We start from the raw sequence: 17,169 nt of genomic DNA, 5'->3' as shown, positions 1-17,169 counted from the left end.
TACAGTGAGTCCATTTGGATGGATGTACCAGCAGAATTACAGTAGAAGTTAAACACTTCTCTGAAGACTGAACAAGGCCTGCAGGTGTGCATAAATCACATGCATGCATATCTCTTTTTTTTTAAAAATTTTATTTAAGAGGAAAAAGAGAAAAACACAAAACAAAACAAAGCGGTGTAAGGGTACACGTAATACAGAACTACAAAAAAAGAAAAAAAAAACCAGTAAGAAATCACCTGTTAATAGATTACATATTATCATCTTAGAAATAGTTGCTCAAATCACAGTATCAAAGAATACAAAGTGGACATTCAAACAGAGAGACTGCAAACAGCTGTGTTCAATGATCCAAAAACATTAATATAGTCAGCTATTTAACACCCCTAAACACACTTGCTGTTATATCCGTTAGAGCTCTTTTTTTCCCCCTCTCTTTTTTACAACAAAATTTACACATTTTGGATTGTATTACTCCTTAGTTCTTATTACTTTTTTGGGGGGGAGAGAATAAAATCAAATATGGCAAAACAAAGCTGTCAGTCAAAACCAAGGATAGACATAGCACATGATGTAAAACAGAGTACAAGGTTATCAACAATGGTTATCAACGTTGTCTCTTGTTTCCTTAAAAAGAATTGTCTATCTCATTAGATATTCTAAAGTTGGACAAAACAGTAGAGAACAAGACCAATAAAACTGAGGCATTGTAAACATTACAGGACTTCCAAAGGAGACAATAGTCAAACCAGAATGGGCATCTTAGTGAATCTTATTGCCTTCAAAGTAGTTGCCTAAACCCTCAAACTTGATACTATCATACAGAATGGAACAGAGTCTAATCAGTCAAAACAAGATCGTGGGAGTATTACAGGACTTCAAAACAAGTTAATAGGAAATCAAAAAGAGTTACTATTATATATCCTAGTTTTTTAAATTTTTCCCCTTAATTAAAACAAACATAAGAAATAACTAAATAATTTTTTTAAAACAATAAGGGGGAGATTGAGATAAAGCAGGACATAACAATATAACAATAGAGGTCAAAGCATGACTGTTTCAGCAACCTAGTGCTTCACCACCAAATAACCCGACTTAATAGTAGTTACCATAGTGTCTGTCTTTTTCCTTGAAATATGCATGCATATCTCAAACCTGCATGTCACCATCTTCATTGTGCCCGTGCCCGTCCTTCACTGAGGCCTTAGAGCTTCCCAGGGGACTGGGAAAGATAATTTCCTATGACCGAGTATTAGAAGAATGGACAGCTTGGCCCAGTTTCACATGAGTTCTCACTGTCCATCAGTGCTAGTGGAGAGTGGCCTGGCCCAGCATGACAGCCCTTGTCAAGGACAGAGAGGCAGACTTGGGAAGCATTCGCCCCTGTATGCCATGATGTGAGTGGTAGAGATGGCCGTTTACGTAGCATGGGAGAGACTGTCCCTTGGCTTGTATGTTCAAGGGGTCTGGGAAGGGAGGGATGGCTTGGCTGGCCCATCAGAGACAGAAGGTGGTTCTGGTAAGGCACCCTTCGACAGCTTTCTAGCCCTCTCCTCACAGTTCTGCTCCTCCACTGGGGCTTTTCCAGGATGATGGGACCTCCATACATAGTGCACAGGAATGTGCGCCTCAGGCTCTGTTTTGTCAGGGAACCAAGCACTCTGGAAGAAAAGCTTAAGGAAGTATTGGTGGGCAAATGAATGAGGCTCCCAGACTGAGTATGCATGCTGTACTCTAGCAGTGATACAGGTCTGGGGCTGGTTCAAGCTGTTTCTGTGTGTTATTGACTAGAGCTGTCTGTGTTGTTAGCATCCATAGACCTTTGACTCATTCTCTGATGGGAGAAAGAAAATGAAAAGAAGCTGGTCCAGATTACTTGTGATAACTTTTAAATACCCCATTGCTTGCAAATATTTCTTTATTCTGGTACAATAGAGAAGCAAAAGTACAGAATGAACAGGTTTATTGAGGATGTGGAAAGAAGCACACGACCCATGGCTGATGAGTGGTCTCCTTCGACCAGATACAGAGAGGCAGAGGGTTATATGACCTCTGATTGAAGTGGCACATATGTGAAGGGGCAGATATTGATGACAGATGGTGGACTGATATTTGAGGAACCGACTGGAATTCTCTATACATGCAAACAGGAATGGGAGTTGCAGTTAGGTCTGAAGAATAAGCAGAAAATGGTAGGCAGTCCTGCTTTGGCCTTCCACCTCGTTAGACCACCGCCATAACTGTACAGTACTTTATTCTAGGGCAAGAACCTTTCAATTTTCACCAAGTTAATCATTTACGAAATAACCAGGCTGGTGATCAGACACAGACGCCTGTCTGAGCAGACTGGATATGAAAATTGTCCCATCCACAAAGCGAGAAGAAGATGCTTCATTCCTTTTGCCCTGAGAAAAATCAATACATCATCAAAATTTTTTACTTTTTTCTTAAAATGACCCCCAAAGTTGAATCTGACTGTTTCTCATGCTGTTGTCTATGGCAAACATCTAAGCAGGAAATATAAGCACCTTTCAGAATCTCCTTGATGAGTCTGCAGTGACACCGCTGGTGAGGGTCTTTTGTTTATGTTCTGTCTCCTTTTAAGGACTTTCAAGAAGCCCCATGAAACGAAAAGCAGATACAGATGACAAGAATTTTTACTAGAGAGTGGTATAAAAGAAAGTGACAGTGCACTTCTTATTTTATAGTGGAGTGGGGTTTATGTATGTAAGGTGGAAAAATGAAGTTATTGGAAAGGGCAGGGACAAAATACAGGCTGAGGGGGGCATTCTGGAGAGTAAAGGAGAACAAAGGAGAATGGAGGCCTTGACCGTGGTGGCTGCTGGCCCAGTTTCTGGTGTAACAATGGAGACACAGACAATGCATGGCATCAACTCGGTTGATTGTGTTGCTCCTTGGCAACAGGCAAAAAACTATTCATAAATTGAATACCTCGTGGACGCACCCTGAGAGGTTCATTTAGTCTTTACTTATTTCAGCAATCAAAGTTATCCACCAATAATAAAGGATTCCTGGGTTTTCAGATTGGACTTAGAAGACTATTATATTTATTTGTGAATTGAAAAGAGCTAAGAAAAATTTATAAAAATGGTTATCAAGGTCAATGGGTGTGGTGGTGCACACTTCTAATCCCAGCACCAGGAGGCTGAAGCAGGAGGATTGCTGAGAGTTTGAGGTCAGATTGGCAGAGAGAGAGAGAGAGAGAGAGAGAGAGAGAGAGAGAGAGAGAGAGATGGTATGTTGGTATCTGCATTTATGTTATTATTTTGGACTGTGATAGACTTGTATTCAGAAGCCTTACACCTCTTTTACTAAGGTTGGGTATTTGGTTGACACTAAGTATATCAGGCCCTGGGATTTTTTTTTTTTTTTTTTTTGTGTGTGTGTGTCTTTTTAAGACAAGGTTCACTATGCAGTTTAGGCTGGCCTTGAATTCACTTTGTAGCCCAGGCTGGCCTTGAATTTGCACAATAATCCTCCTGCCTCAGCTTCCCAAATGCTGGGATTATAGTTGTGTGTCATCATGCTCAGCAATTCCTGGAATTTAAATCTTGGGTAGAGGTGTAAGGGGAGAAAAAATGGTAGGAAATCATTTGTTCCAGGGGTGGGATCCTGGAGTTTGGCCACCGTGAAGCCATTCTGGTCATCTCCAAGTTCTGTTTGGCTGGGGACAGCTTGGCTTGGCACAGTTGACATCCAGTTCTTCAGCTTTCTTTCCAGTTCTGAGGGCTGATGTCTTTCCGTGAGTTCCTGTGGTGTGAGTTGACCCCACCAGCTAGGCAGGCTAAAAGAAAACTGACTGCATACTTGTGATATAAGCAATATGGGACCATAGTTAGAAGTCATACATTAATTAGTTAAACAACACTTATTTTTTTATCGCTGTTTTTTTAAAATCTATTTTTTTTTTGTCTTTTTGAGACAGAGTTTCTCTATGCAGTTCAGGCTAGCCTTGAGCACACTTTGTAGCCTAGGCTGGTCTCGAACTCACAAAGATCCTCCTGCCTCAGCCTCCTGAGTGCTGGGATTATAGGCGTGAGCCACCAAGAAGATGTTATTGAGCAAATGAACAGGAAATGTATTTTGGATAATGATTTTATGGAAAATGCATGAAATAGATAATAGATGCTTTAAAAATATCTGACATCAATTGATTTATTATTTGCCATTGGCATATTAGAGCATAGATATTATTCTAGCTGGGATTATTTCATACTTACTTGCTCCTCATTATTTAACTACCACAGAGAGACCTTGTGTTAAAACCACAAAGCAAACCAAAAATTAAATGAACAAAAAATTCAAGGCTACTGAGCTTGATTTTGATATAGGGGAATGATACTCCTAACCTACTATATCCAGAATGAGTACATGTTCTTTAAAATCGAAGAATGAATTTTAGGAACCACGGAGATTAAGAGCAGAAATATTTATTGAGGGAAGGAAAGCTTCTGTCTGAGAGACAGAAAGAAGAGGTCCCGAGTGGGTTGCCAAAGATTCTGTATTTTCTTGGGATTTTTATAGAGTAAAACCATGAGGTAAGGTGGGTCTAAAATTGGGGAAAACTGGGAACTCGCAAGGCAAATGGGCATGAGGTGGGACAGAGCTATGGTTAACCAATAAGATTAAATAGCTCAGGTAAAATTGATTAAATTGGGAACAAGTGGAGAAGCAAGTCATGTAGAAGGTGGGCATTCTTAGAGTGCAGTGACTGTTCCCTAGGGATTGGAATGGTGACTCCTGACTTCTCAAGTGATCCAGATTTAATCCCTAAGGATTATACTTAGGGTGTGCTTGCATTTGTTTTGCCTTCTGTCCTGAGCTCTGGCCCACAGCAAGAGGTGTGTGTCCTCTCCAAGGTCATCAGACATCCTGTCCTCTGCCGGCTTCCTGGAGGGTCTACCCCTGTCTGACTGCCTATAATATTTCTAACTAACTCAGCTGCTTGTAACAGTTTGACTCAAATACTCCCAAAAGTGAGAATTACAGTGGGCTTAGTTAGGTAGATTTGATAGAATCCAGACTTTGGGCTTATTAATTTTTCCCCTTTTGAAGGCCTGGTAACATTGATGACTTTTGTGTGAGACGACTAATTCTTGGTATATTGTTTAGGGGAAAAAGTATCAGTCGTTATAACATCCTATTTATATCAGTATCCTGAGGGATCATCAGGTGTAATCCTCTTTGATCAACACGCTTAGCACACTGCATTACCTTTCTTTTATATGCATTTTTGGCAATAAGAAATGAGGCTTATTTTTGTCTGCCTCTGAAGTTCATTTTCACAGGAATTATGTAAAACACAGTAAAAGTTATAGAGAATACCAGGTGTCATGACCATCACTGAATGGAGTCTGAGGCGTCATAGGTTCTTTTGTTTATGTCTTTTTTGAGGCAAGGTTTCATTATGTAGTTCAGGCTGGCCTTGAACTCACTATGTGGCCTAAACTGGCCTGGAACTTCTGGTGGTCCTCCTGCTTCAGCTTCTTGAATGCTGCTGGGATTACAGGTGTGTACCACTTTGCCTGGCTCCCACAGTGCAGATTCTTGACTTGTTGCAGAAAAATAATTCAGGATGTATCAGTGGAAGGCACACATATTAAGCAGAATTAAAGAAATCCATTCTCAGATGATCAGTGTTTTTGAGTTCTTCATATATTCTAGATAATAATCCTTTGTCTGAGGGACAGTGAAGAAAAGTATTTTCTCACATGGTTTGTCTCTTCACTCTGTTGGTGCTTTCTCTTGCTGTGCAAAAACTTTTTAATAAATGAGATCCCAGTAATTGATTCTTCAAGATATTTCCTGTGTGTTCATAAAGTCTTTGCCTATACCACTGACTTCAAGAGTTCTACCAATTGTGTCTTCCAGCACATTAAGTAAACATATTAAGTGTTTTAATATTTAGTTCTTTGATCCATTTCAAGTTTAGCTTAGTGCATGGTGAAAGATATGGGTCTAGTTTTAGTCCTGGCATGTGGAAAGACAGTTTTCCCACCACCTTTTATTAAAGAGGCCGTTTCTCTTCAGAGAAGGTGTTTGGCACCGTGGTCAAAGCTAAGATGACTGAGTGTGCTTGCAGTGTTTCTGACTGTTCTAATCTGTCCCCTTGATCCTTGGGTCTTTTTTTTTTTTTTGCCAATATTACAATTAAAAAAAAAACAGTTGCTTTGTAGTGTAATTTCAAGTCAGAGATTGTGATGTCCCCTACCTTGCCTTTGTTGCCCAGAACTGCTTTTGCTATTTTAGTTCTCTTTTGATTTGAAATAAATTTTAGGATTATTTTCTCTAATGCTGTGAAGCATGATATTGGTATTTTGATCAGAAGTGCATTAAATCTGTATAACAGTTTGGGAACCATGACCATTTTCACTACATTAATTCTTTCTATATAAGAATAAGGGATATCTTTCCATTTTGTGACATTCTCTTTCATTCCCTTTATCATAGGTCATTCATGGACTTGGTTAGATTGATTTCTAAGTATTTCATTTTTTTGATGGTATTGTGAAATGTATTGCATCCCTGTTTTCTCTCTCAGTGAATTTGTTATTTGTACGGGAATGTTATCAATCTTTGAGTGTTGGCTTTGTATGGAGCTCTGCTGCTGTATGTAGTTATTACGTCTAAAAGTCTTTTGGTGGAGTTTTGGGGTCTTCATGTCATCTCCAAATAATGACAATTTAATTTCTTCCTTTCCTATCCTTACTCTATTTATTTTTTCTCTTATCTAATTGTTCTGGCTAGAGTTTCCAGAGCTATAGTGAATAAGAATGGTGATAGTGACATCATTGTCTTGTTCCTGATTTTAAAGTGAAAACGTTCAGTTTTTGTCCATATAGTATGGTGTTGGCTCTTGGCTTATTGTAGATGACTTTTATCAGATTGAGATAAAGACCATCTATTCCAATTTTTTGCAGGCTTTTAAAAAATTATGAATGGGTATTGCACTTTCTCTTCTCTGTCTCTCTGTCTCTCCCTCCCTCCTTTTGTACCAAGAATCAAACTTGGGACCTTGTGCTTGCCAGGCAGGTGCTTGTGCCACTGACTTATATCCCTGTTCCCTTTTTCTGCATCTTCTGAGATGATCATACAGTTTCTGTTCTTGGCTCTGTTTATATAGTGTATTACATTTATTGATTTGTGTATGTTGAACCTTCCAAGCATCCCTGGGGTGAATCCTCCATGGTTGTGACATATAATCTTCTTGATGATTAGCTGCATTCTGTTCACCAGTATGTTACTGAGTATTTTTACATCTATGTTCATTTGGGAGATAGACCTGTAATATTCTCTTTTGGATCCTTTTCTAGCTTTGGTATGAGGGTAATGCTTGGTTCCAGGAATGAGTTTGGAATTATCACTTGCTTTTCAATTTCTTAAAGAGTTTGAGAAGTAGCAGCATTAAGTCTTCTCTAAATTTCTTGTAAAGTTCAGCAATGAATCCTTAATTACAGCTTCAACTGGTTTATTTAGAATTTTATATCTTCTCGATTCAGCTTTTGTAATTCATATATATCTAGGAATCTGTCCATTTCATCTGTTTTTCACCACATTAGAATACAAGTTCTTGAAATAGGTATTGATGATCTTGTGGCTTTCCATTATTATTTCACTCATTCCATTTCTAATCACATGGATTTGAATCTTTTCAATTTCATTTAATCTTTCAAAGAAGCACCTTGATTCATTGATTCTTTGTATTATTTTCTTAGTCTCTATTGCATTAATTTCTGCTCTGATTTGTAGAATTTCCTCCCCTGTATAAGGTTTGGACTTGAGTTGCTCTTATTTTTCTAAATGCTTGAGGTTCAGCGTTAAGTGGTTCATTTGAGCTCACCTTAGTTCTGATCTGATATGGGAATTCGCTGTTATAAATTTCTCTCACAGGACTGCTTTCATTGTGTTGCGTAAGTTCTAGTATGTTATATTGGCATTATCATTTAATTGTAGAAACTGTTTAATTTCTTCTTTGATTTTATCTGTGACACATTGCTTGCTCAGGATGGTGATTTTTTTTTTTTTGAGACAGTATCTCACTGTGTAGTTCAGGCTGGCCTTGAAATCATTATGTAGCCCAAGCTGCCCTCAAACTCATAGCCATCCTCCTGCCTCAGCCTCCCGAGTGTTGCAATTACAGACACGAGGCATTATACCCAGCCATGGATGGTATTATTTAATTTCCACGTGTTTATGAAGTTCTTTGATTTCTTTTGCCATTAAGTTCCAATTTAATTGCTGTATGGTCTGATGATATGTATAGGATAATTTCTTTACATGTATTTAAGCATGTTCTATGATCTACTATGTGGTCTGTTTTGGACGAAGTCCCATGTGCAGCTAAGAAAAATGTATATTCTGATGTTGTGGGCTCTGTAGACATCTACTAAGACCATTTGTTCAAAAGTTTGGTTTAATTTGGGTATTTCTTTGTTGGTCTTTTTCTGTGGTTGATCTATTGCCGGTGTGGTATATTGAGGTCCCATTACGTTGTATTAATGCTTATTTGATTTTTCATGCCTATTAATATTTGTTTTATATAGTTGGGTCCACTAGTATTTGTGCATATATATTTATGATTATCATCTCTTCTTCTTGGGTTGTTCCTTTAATAAGTATGTGGTGACCTTTTTTGTCCCTCCTAATCTGTCTTAGTTTGAAATCTACTTTATTTGCAATAAAACAGATATCCTTGTTTTTTTCCAGGTTCCCATCACAAGGAACAGTGTTTTCCATCTTTTGATTTCAAGTTTGTGAATATCTTTTGGAATTCAGTGTCATTCTTTCATGCAGGGTATTTATTGTTGGATGTTTTTTCTTTGTGTCTTTTTGAGACAGGATCTCTCTATACAGTTCAGGCTGCCTTGAGCTCACTTTGTAGCCCAGGCTGGTCTCGAACTCACAAGGATCCTCTTGCCTTAGCCTCCTGAGTGCTGGGATTACAGGCGTGAGCCACCACACCCGGCCCTATGATGTTGTTTTTTGATACATTCTGCCAGTCTGTTTATTTTGATTGGTGAATTGAGACCATTTGCATTTATGATTGTAACTGATATATACTGATCTATCCTTGTCATGCTATTTTTGTGTTGTTGGCTCCCTTCTTCTCCTCCTGTATTTAATTTTTTTTTGCCTTGCCTGGTGGATTCTTTCTCTTGGGATACATGGCGTTGTGTCTTCATTATCTCTTTGTAGAATATCTTTCAAAATATTTGGAGTACTGGTTTGGTGCACATGAATTCTTCAGGTGTTCTTTGTCATAGAAGTATCTTATTTCTCCATCTATTTTAAAAGATAGCTTCATGATATACATCAACCTGGGCTGGAGATGGTTTTCTTTTAGGACTTGATTGACCCAAGCTCTCCTTGATTTAAGGGTTTATGTTGAGAAGTCTGCTGTGATTTTGATGGAATTTTCATTGTAGGGGCTTTGTTTCTTTTTTCTAACAACTTTTAATATTCTGTTCTTGTGCTGAATTTCCAAAATCTTGAATATTATATGCCTTATAGATTTTTTCATCATGGCTAGTTGGAATTCTCTATAACTCATTTATTTGTATGTCAAATTCTTTCCTCATGCTTTAGAAGTTTTCTACCATCATTTCTGTGAACATTTTTTATATCATTTGTGCTGTGTCCTGCTTTTTCATTGACTTCAATCAATCTTATATTATTCTTCTTTGCATCATTTAGCAGCTGTTAGATTCATTTTGTCATGGTGCTATTTTAAAGAGATATATATCTTTTTATGATGGCTATTGAAATACTATCTTCTATATCTGATATTTTGTCCTAACATTGGCTCATTCCACTGCATGTATTTTCAATGAAATTTTTGGGTGGATATGTTTGATCTGTTTCATAGATTTCATTTGCTTCCTATGTCAGATGTTCATGGTGCCCATCATTTCCTAAACCTCTCTATTTCTAAAATTGGAATCTTTTCTAGAGTCACTAAACATGTCCTTCATTGTGGTCACCATCTCTGTAGTTATCTGAGAAATCATTTCTGATTTCACTTTTAAAAAAGTCTCACTCATCTGCTTTGTTACCTCTGCTGTTTACACCTCAGAGTCCAGGTGGGAGTCTTTCAAACTCATCTACCTCGTTGCCTTCTGGGCTTGCCACTGGTGAGCTAGAAGTCTGGGTTTGCATCTTGCATAAATGTCTTCTCATTTTTTATTTTTACTTTATTTTATTCCTAGGTTGGTGCTTGTAAATCACTTATGGCAGGTAGATTTTTTACTAGTACTGAGCATACTTAGGTAATGACTACTCAGAAACATCGTCTAGGTGGAGCGGGATTTGGAGTTTTGAGTCTGTTGCAAGAGCCTACTTCTTCAATTTATTGGGGAATGAGAAGTTGCTGCCCATTTGGCACAGCCCTCGGTCCTTTGGCATTGTCCTATAGCATTGTTTATGACCCTTAGGCAATCTCAGTTTTGGCATACTAGGAAGAACAACTAATAAGAATAATTTTATCACCTTGAGTAAAGTAGTACAATCAACAATAAAAAGCATCAAACAGCCTAGAAAGTGAGAAACTGTGCCAACTATTAATTTGGAACATTTAACTATATGAACTTTATTTTTGGTTATATAACAAAAATCTAAAAAATATCTCCCAAAATTGTACACAGTAAATATAATCTCATTATGGCAATTTTACTTTCAGGAGAAAAACTTAAAAGGCTTATGGGGAATAATAGAGAAACAGAAGAAGAGGAAAAGATTAGAAGCAACACCAGAGGACAAAGCAAGATTATATGAATTTGAGGAACTGGTGAAGAAGACAGGAGAGAAAGAGAGATGGAAGAAATAAAACAAGAATAGAACAGTGCAACAAGAAGAAAACTGGAAACAGTATTTACACTTGCACAGAAACAGGAACAATGAGACAAGAAAAAAAAAAAAAGAAAGAAAGAAAATCAAAACCAAAACCAAAAGATGAAGAAAAGAATAAAAGAAGAAAAAAATGTTTCTGTCTCACTTACTTTTTTTGTTGCTGAGACGAAATACCTTACATCCAAAATTAAGGGAGGAAAGATTCATTTGGCTCACAGTTTGTAGAGGTTTCAGTCCATAATTGGCTGGTTCCAGGGTAGCCAGGAAGAGGGGCAACAACAGCAACAGCAAGAGAGGGAGAGAGGGAGGGAGGAGGAAGGATAGAGGGAAGGAGGGAGAGAGAGAGAGAGAGAGAGAGAGAGAGAGAGAGAGAGAGAGAGAGCGCCCTTTCTGCCCTTTATATTGTATGTATCTAGTCTACTGAGATCAAGGCAGTGGATTAATCAGGCAATTGTATGCCCTGTATCCCAGTACTCTTAATTCCAGCACTTAACCATGAATCAATCACACACTCTAATCACCTCCAATAAAACCCTAATGACTGTATGAGGCTTTAGGGGGCCATCTAGACACAAATTGTAACAGTTCTCTTCAGGGTATGTCATGTCTCAGCTGTCACTGGTAGATAGAGTGGTCAAATAGAGCCCAGATCCATGTTGGTTAATCCCAGCAAGCCAGAAGTAGATTTATGGCAGGGTAATGGATAATCCCAGCAAGCCTGCATCTTTAGTTCCATTTGAGTATAGGCTGATTCCTGACTGTGAGGGTAGAACCCAATTTGCTCAGCCTGCAATACTCTATGTGCCTCTTTTTGGTTTAAATTTGTCTGCCTGCCAGCTTGAGCTTGTGTTCTTGACCCTTGATGATGTGAACCCCATTCCACCTCATCCTGATACTGGAAGCTGTTAGATGGAGCCCATCAGCAGCTGCTCTGAGTTCGAAGCTCAGTTGGCTGCTTCCAAGGTGGCTCCCAGCCAATTGCCCTCTCCTGGGGGACATCTGAACCTGACCAACTCACCAGCCACTGCAGTCTGCTGGGTCTGCTGCTCTGTTCTATTGGTGCCTTTCTCTGTGGAAGTCTCTGGGGTCATCAGGAGCCACTGTGAGTCTGAGCAGCCCCTCCCACGAAGTGAGTCAGGGTTCAGGGAGAAAGCACCACTCGCCTCCTCCTTCTTCTGCATTGAGGTCTCTCTCTTCATTCTCCCAATTCTTGTTTCAGATTCTTCCTAGGTCCCAGGGACCCATTTCCCTCCATCTTCTCTTCCTTGTGTTGCTATATTCTGGCGTCTGGACAACAAATCCTGAGAGGCATTTCTCTGCTGTTCACCACTCTGCCATCTTTCCGGAAGCTATGGCCACCCATGGAATCGGATGTGGAAGAGTGCAGAGGGCCTGTCTGCACACCTGGGATCTGAAGGATCCTGTTGAAGGTCTGGAGCTCACTTCAGTGACCCATGCAAGTCTGTATCAGGAAGCTGATGGGTCTTAATATGAATTTTTAAAGCATATATTTTAGATAGGGGCTAAAAAAAAAGAGTACATACTCAGGTATCAAATGATCTTTTGGTACACAGCTGGTATCCTGTTTGCTCTGTTTCTTTAGTTGTCCTATTGTCTTACCAATACCACTCATTTCAAAATCATGTTCCACTGTTGGGAAGATCTTCCAATAATGGTCCTTGCCCACGCCAGCTTTCATAAGTTAGTGGTTACCTTGGGTTTCTCAGGAAGAAGCCACATGGACACTTCATCACTCTCTGCTTTCCTACCTATACCTGATGAAATTCTGGGGCTTCATGGGTTTTGTTAATTTCTGCATCAAGGTTTGATTGAGTTTCTACTGCTTGCCAGAGACAGGGAAAGATCAGAGAGCAGGGCTGATCTCAGACAGCCTTGTTGTTGTTGGTAGTGGAGTTAAAAGTGGGTAGAGTGACTTCAGTTAGTGTTTCCAGAGAAGGAAGGCTCTTCTGATTGAGTTTCTTTTATTATTATTTGTTTTATTTATTTATTTGGTACCAAGGGTTGAACTTAATTTGCTCTTAATTTACAGACTTAAAGTATAGAATTCAGCATATTGACAAGAGTTATACAACCATGACCACAATCAAATTTAGATCATTTTTCTTATCCTGAAACAAAAACCCTGCCCTTTAGCTGTTCTCTCCCATCCCTTTCCCCTAACTCTAGGCAAACACTGAGCTACTATTTTATTTTCATAGATTTTTCTATTCTGGAATTTTTTTTTATTAAAATAGACCATGCTCACGGCAACAATAAAGACCTCTAACATATCTGAAGAAATAAAAACCCTAAAGTGAGCTCTCACATCATATTATAATGCAACTGGAAACAGCAAAAACATATGTGGAGTACAACAACTTTTTTCCTATTATCTGCTTTCTACATCATATCTTTATAGAGTTTTAACTTTTTCATGTGAAGGAAACCATGCAATGTTCAAGCTTATGTGTTTGATTTACTTCTCTTAACATTAGGGTCTCAAGGTACATGACTGAATTTCTCCTAAACTGCAGTCTACTCAATAAGAAGGAGCCAAAAGATGCTACCTGGACCTTTGAACATCTCATTAGGCAAAAGAAATTTTCACTTTTCCCTTCTTTCCCTTCCATGCCCCCCTCCCTTGTTCTCTTTCCCACTTGAACATTTTCTTCCTATTTCACAGTACCAATTACACACTTTGGTCCTTATTTACACTTTCAGTTTCTCACACCCGAGAAATAATGTAGTATTTGCACATGCATGTCTGATTTATTTCACTTAAAAATATGGTCTTAAGGTGTATCCAATTTACCTAGGAATGCCTCGAGCTTATCCTATGGTGGAGTAGTATTGTATTGTATTAAAAAAACACAGCTTTGGGGCTGGAGATTTAGCTCAGCGGCATAAGCACCTGCCTTGCAAGCAGGCAGTCGTGAGTTCGATCCCTGGTACTGATAAAAATGAAAAAGACAAAAACAAACAAACAAAACAAACAAACACAGCTTTATCCATTCACCAACGATGGTCATTTGAGCTGCTTCCAAGTTTTGGCTGTTGCCAACACAGCTCAGTTTTCTTGCTCCTTTTCCTGTTCCAGTTTTCTCCCAGTGCTGGGCAATGCTGTTACTTCCTAATGTTCAAGTGAAGCATTTTTGTTGTGCCCTTTTGATCACTGTTTTCACTTAGAAAAATGAATGCCTGGGCAGCTGCTCATACTAGACTTGGATGCTGTATCCAGGCAAAGTAGGACGAAAGCTGCCTGAGTGTGTGCACAGCTACACAGCGAGCTGAGTAATGCTAAGGTATGACTTCCATCTGTGAGATGGGGATGACAACAGTACTACCTCAGAGATGGCTGTCGTGAAGAGTAAACAGCATTCTTCCAAAGCACTGCATGGACATACTCTATAGATGTTGCTCATTTTATAGCACACTTCCTGGATCTATTTCTTCCTCCTCATCTACCTTTCCTAGGTCTTTATGACCTTTCTCTAGCTGTAGATGCTCCCACACACAGAACCCTGCTACGCAGTTGTACACCACCTTGACTTAATAACTCCTTCCTTTATCCACTCCACAGTACTTATCGTGAGGCCCTTTCTCTGCGGGTGCCATTGTGCTAGCTGCTATGGCCGAATGGCAAATGAAAGACATGGTTTGCCTTTAGCAAGACTGGCTAAAGGCAGTGGCTGAGGCCAGGATTTATCTACATGCAAACTGCTAAATAACAATACATATTACTTGGCCATAGGAATTAATAATTTTTTCTACGTTTTGAACATTTTTATCAGCGTATGTTTGTAGTACACAGTGACTGCATTCACCATGAGGGTTGGAACATGCATATAACAGGTTAACTCTCTTGATTCTTTCTTCTCTCCCTCCTTCCCTCAGTGCCACCCCCTGCCTTTTCTTGTTCCCCTTCCTATTCACAAAAGATCTACCTCCCTGTTTCCTATTATCCATCTTTTATTTTTCTGCTTAAATTATTTATCCTTTGGGTTTGATACATAAGACAAACCATGGGCTGTGAGACTTGCCTGTGAGCACCTGTTTACACAGGTAAGTTTTCAGGTGTACATGTAGTAACTCAGTTTTCACTTGATGAGGCTGCTGCTGATGACGATGATGATCATGATTTTTGTCTTTTTGAGCAGGGTCTCACTATGCAATTCAGGCTGGCCTTGAACTCACTTTGTAGACAAGGCTGGCCTCAAACTCACAGCGATCCTCCTGCCTCACTCAGCCTCACAAATGCTGGGATTACAGGCCTGCACCAACATCCCTGGCCTACCCTTTGATTTTGTACTAACCTCCTTGTTGAGTCTTCTGAGAAGAGGGGTGTATTCACAGCAGAATGTTCATGTACAGGCCATGGAGTTAGAAGATTCTCTGCTGTGCAACTATGAGACATTGGGGAAGTTGCTCAGCTTCTCTAAGCCTCATTTCCCCATTTATAATGGGATAAAATCATATTGTGTGTGGCATTAATGTGAGATTTAATGATATAAGCCAGATAAAACCTGGTGCTTAGAAGTGATCAACCAACAAAGCCATAATCACAACTATGTTTTACAGAACTCATAGTTTGTGAAAAGTGTACCGTTTATAGTATATCTGAAGGCACGCAATGCATGACACTTAAATATTTCCTAAAATGAGACATTAATGTTTATAAATATAGGAGATATTGATACAAAGTGGCCTCTTAGTATCTTGTTTCAGAACACTGTTCTTCCAATAATGCTTCATTCAGTGAAATATCAAATGCTTGCTACCAGACTCAAAATGAAATTAAAAGCAAAACCTTTAGAGTCTATGGAATAAAAAAGCTAGCAGAGTCAAAGGGAAGTAAAAGTTTTTGCTGATGACATTTTTTCTCTAGAAATAGAACAGAGTGATTTAAAAATTTTCAAATGATATTTCTCTTTAGAAACGGGAGCACAAGCCTTTCAGTAGGTGGTGGGAGGCCAGTTCCTGAAGATTTTCAAATGTGGATCTATAATTAAAGTCAGAAATCAGAATCACAGAGTCAGAGAGACACTTTCTTGACGTGTCTTCTCTTTCTCTTGATCTCTTTTTACACTGCTCCTCCCCATGGCATGCAGACATGCAATACCCATATAGATTCTGCCAACCCTCTGCTCACTTTACATGGAGTTGCTGATGATGTAGGAAAGACAAATTGCTATAGGCTGTGGCAAGTACAGAGATCCAAGGAACCATCGAGCATTCCTTTGCTGTCCCTGTGCAAAGACTCCTAAGGTGTAATGACTCACTTCCACTGTTAGAAATGAAATCTATCTCTGAAAATCAATTTTTGTTTTATAAAGCTGTAGCTTGTAAAACTTCAGAAATCATCTGCAGGGGCTCCTTGAAGATGCATCACCAAAGAACTGCCACCTGAATCAGAGTGGTTACTCAAGGAGCTTGGGTGTGTTTCCCAAACAGACTCAGGAGTTTGTTTTGTAAAAACAGGGCAATGACAAATGGCTGAGACACCCATAGCCAGGTCAAGAGCGGAATCATGGGTGGTATAGGCTTATAATCCTAGTTACCTGGGAGGTTGAGGCAGGAGAATCTCAAGGGTAAAACTAGGTTGGCAATGTAGTAAGGCCCTTCCTTAAAATAACACTGAGTTTGATCCCCAGTACTGGGATTGATTGGGGTGAGAGAAAAAAAATCTTTCCTTTGGAAGCAGGCATAGCTTCCCTTAGTAAGATCAAATGTATACAATAGCTCAGTGCTGCAGGAGATATCCTAAACATCTCAACACCTAGATTAAATATCACAAATTAGATTATTAGACTGAAAACCTGGAGCCCCCTACAGAAAGGTCAACCTCATACTACCAGGGTTGAAGTGTCAGGAATATTTCTCCTACACCGAAGTGAAGAGCTGGGGAAAAGGGAGAGAAGGTGGGCTTTGCAGCTTAGAAACCAAGTCAGACTTCTGTTGCATCTTATTAAATTAGAGCTAGCAATTTGTGATAACTGCTTCTTATACTTTTACATTTCCTCGACTTCCCAGTAGTTTTGTAATGAAACTTCTTTTCACTTTATTGTAAACTCACAGAGGGATTTGGGACCTCGCTTTCCTAACAGCATGCAGACATTTAGGGTAAAGTAATAAGATGACAAACCACTTCAATTTTCTCATCTGTGCTAGCTGGATTGAGGACCAGTTCTGAAGAGAGGAAAGAGGGACCATGAGACCTGAAGAAATGTTCAAAATCGCCCACAGCACTCACTCCTGTAAGTATAACCCGAAGCAGAAAATTCAGCTGACTCTGAAATTCAAAGCCAA

At 39.2% G+C, this 17,169-nt stretch overlaps 1 pseudogene; it reads right to left on the bottom strand.

The window, feature by feature from the left end:
- LOC111754626 (elongin-C-like) overlaps nt 1-12,062 on the bottom strand; it is a 30,054-nt pseudogene extending 17,992 nt beyond the window's left edge.
- Nucleotides 12,063-17,169: the final 5,107 nt, after the last annotated feature.

The sequence above is a fragment of the Cavia porcellus genome, unplaced genomic scaffold (assembly GCF_034190915.1).
Source record: "Cavia porcellus strain 051 isolate PalLab524CR breed Dunkin Hartley unplaced genomic scaffold, mCavPor4.1 scaffold_10, whole genome shotgun sequence".
Lineage (NCBI taxonomy): Eukaryota > Metazoa > Chordata > Mammalia > Rodentia > Caviidae > Cavia > Cavia porcellus.
This window is presented reverse-complemented; position numbering and strand designations above follow the sequence as displayed.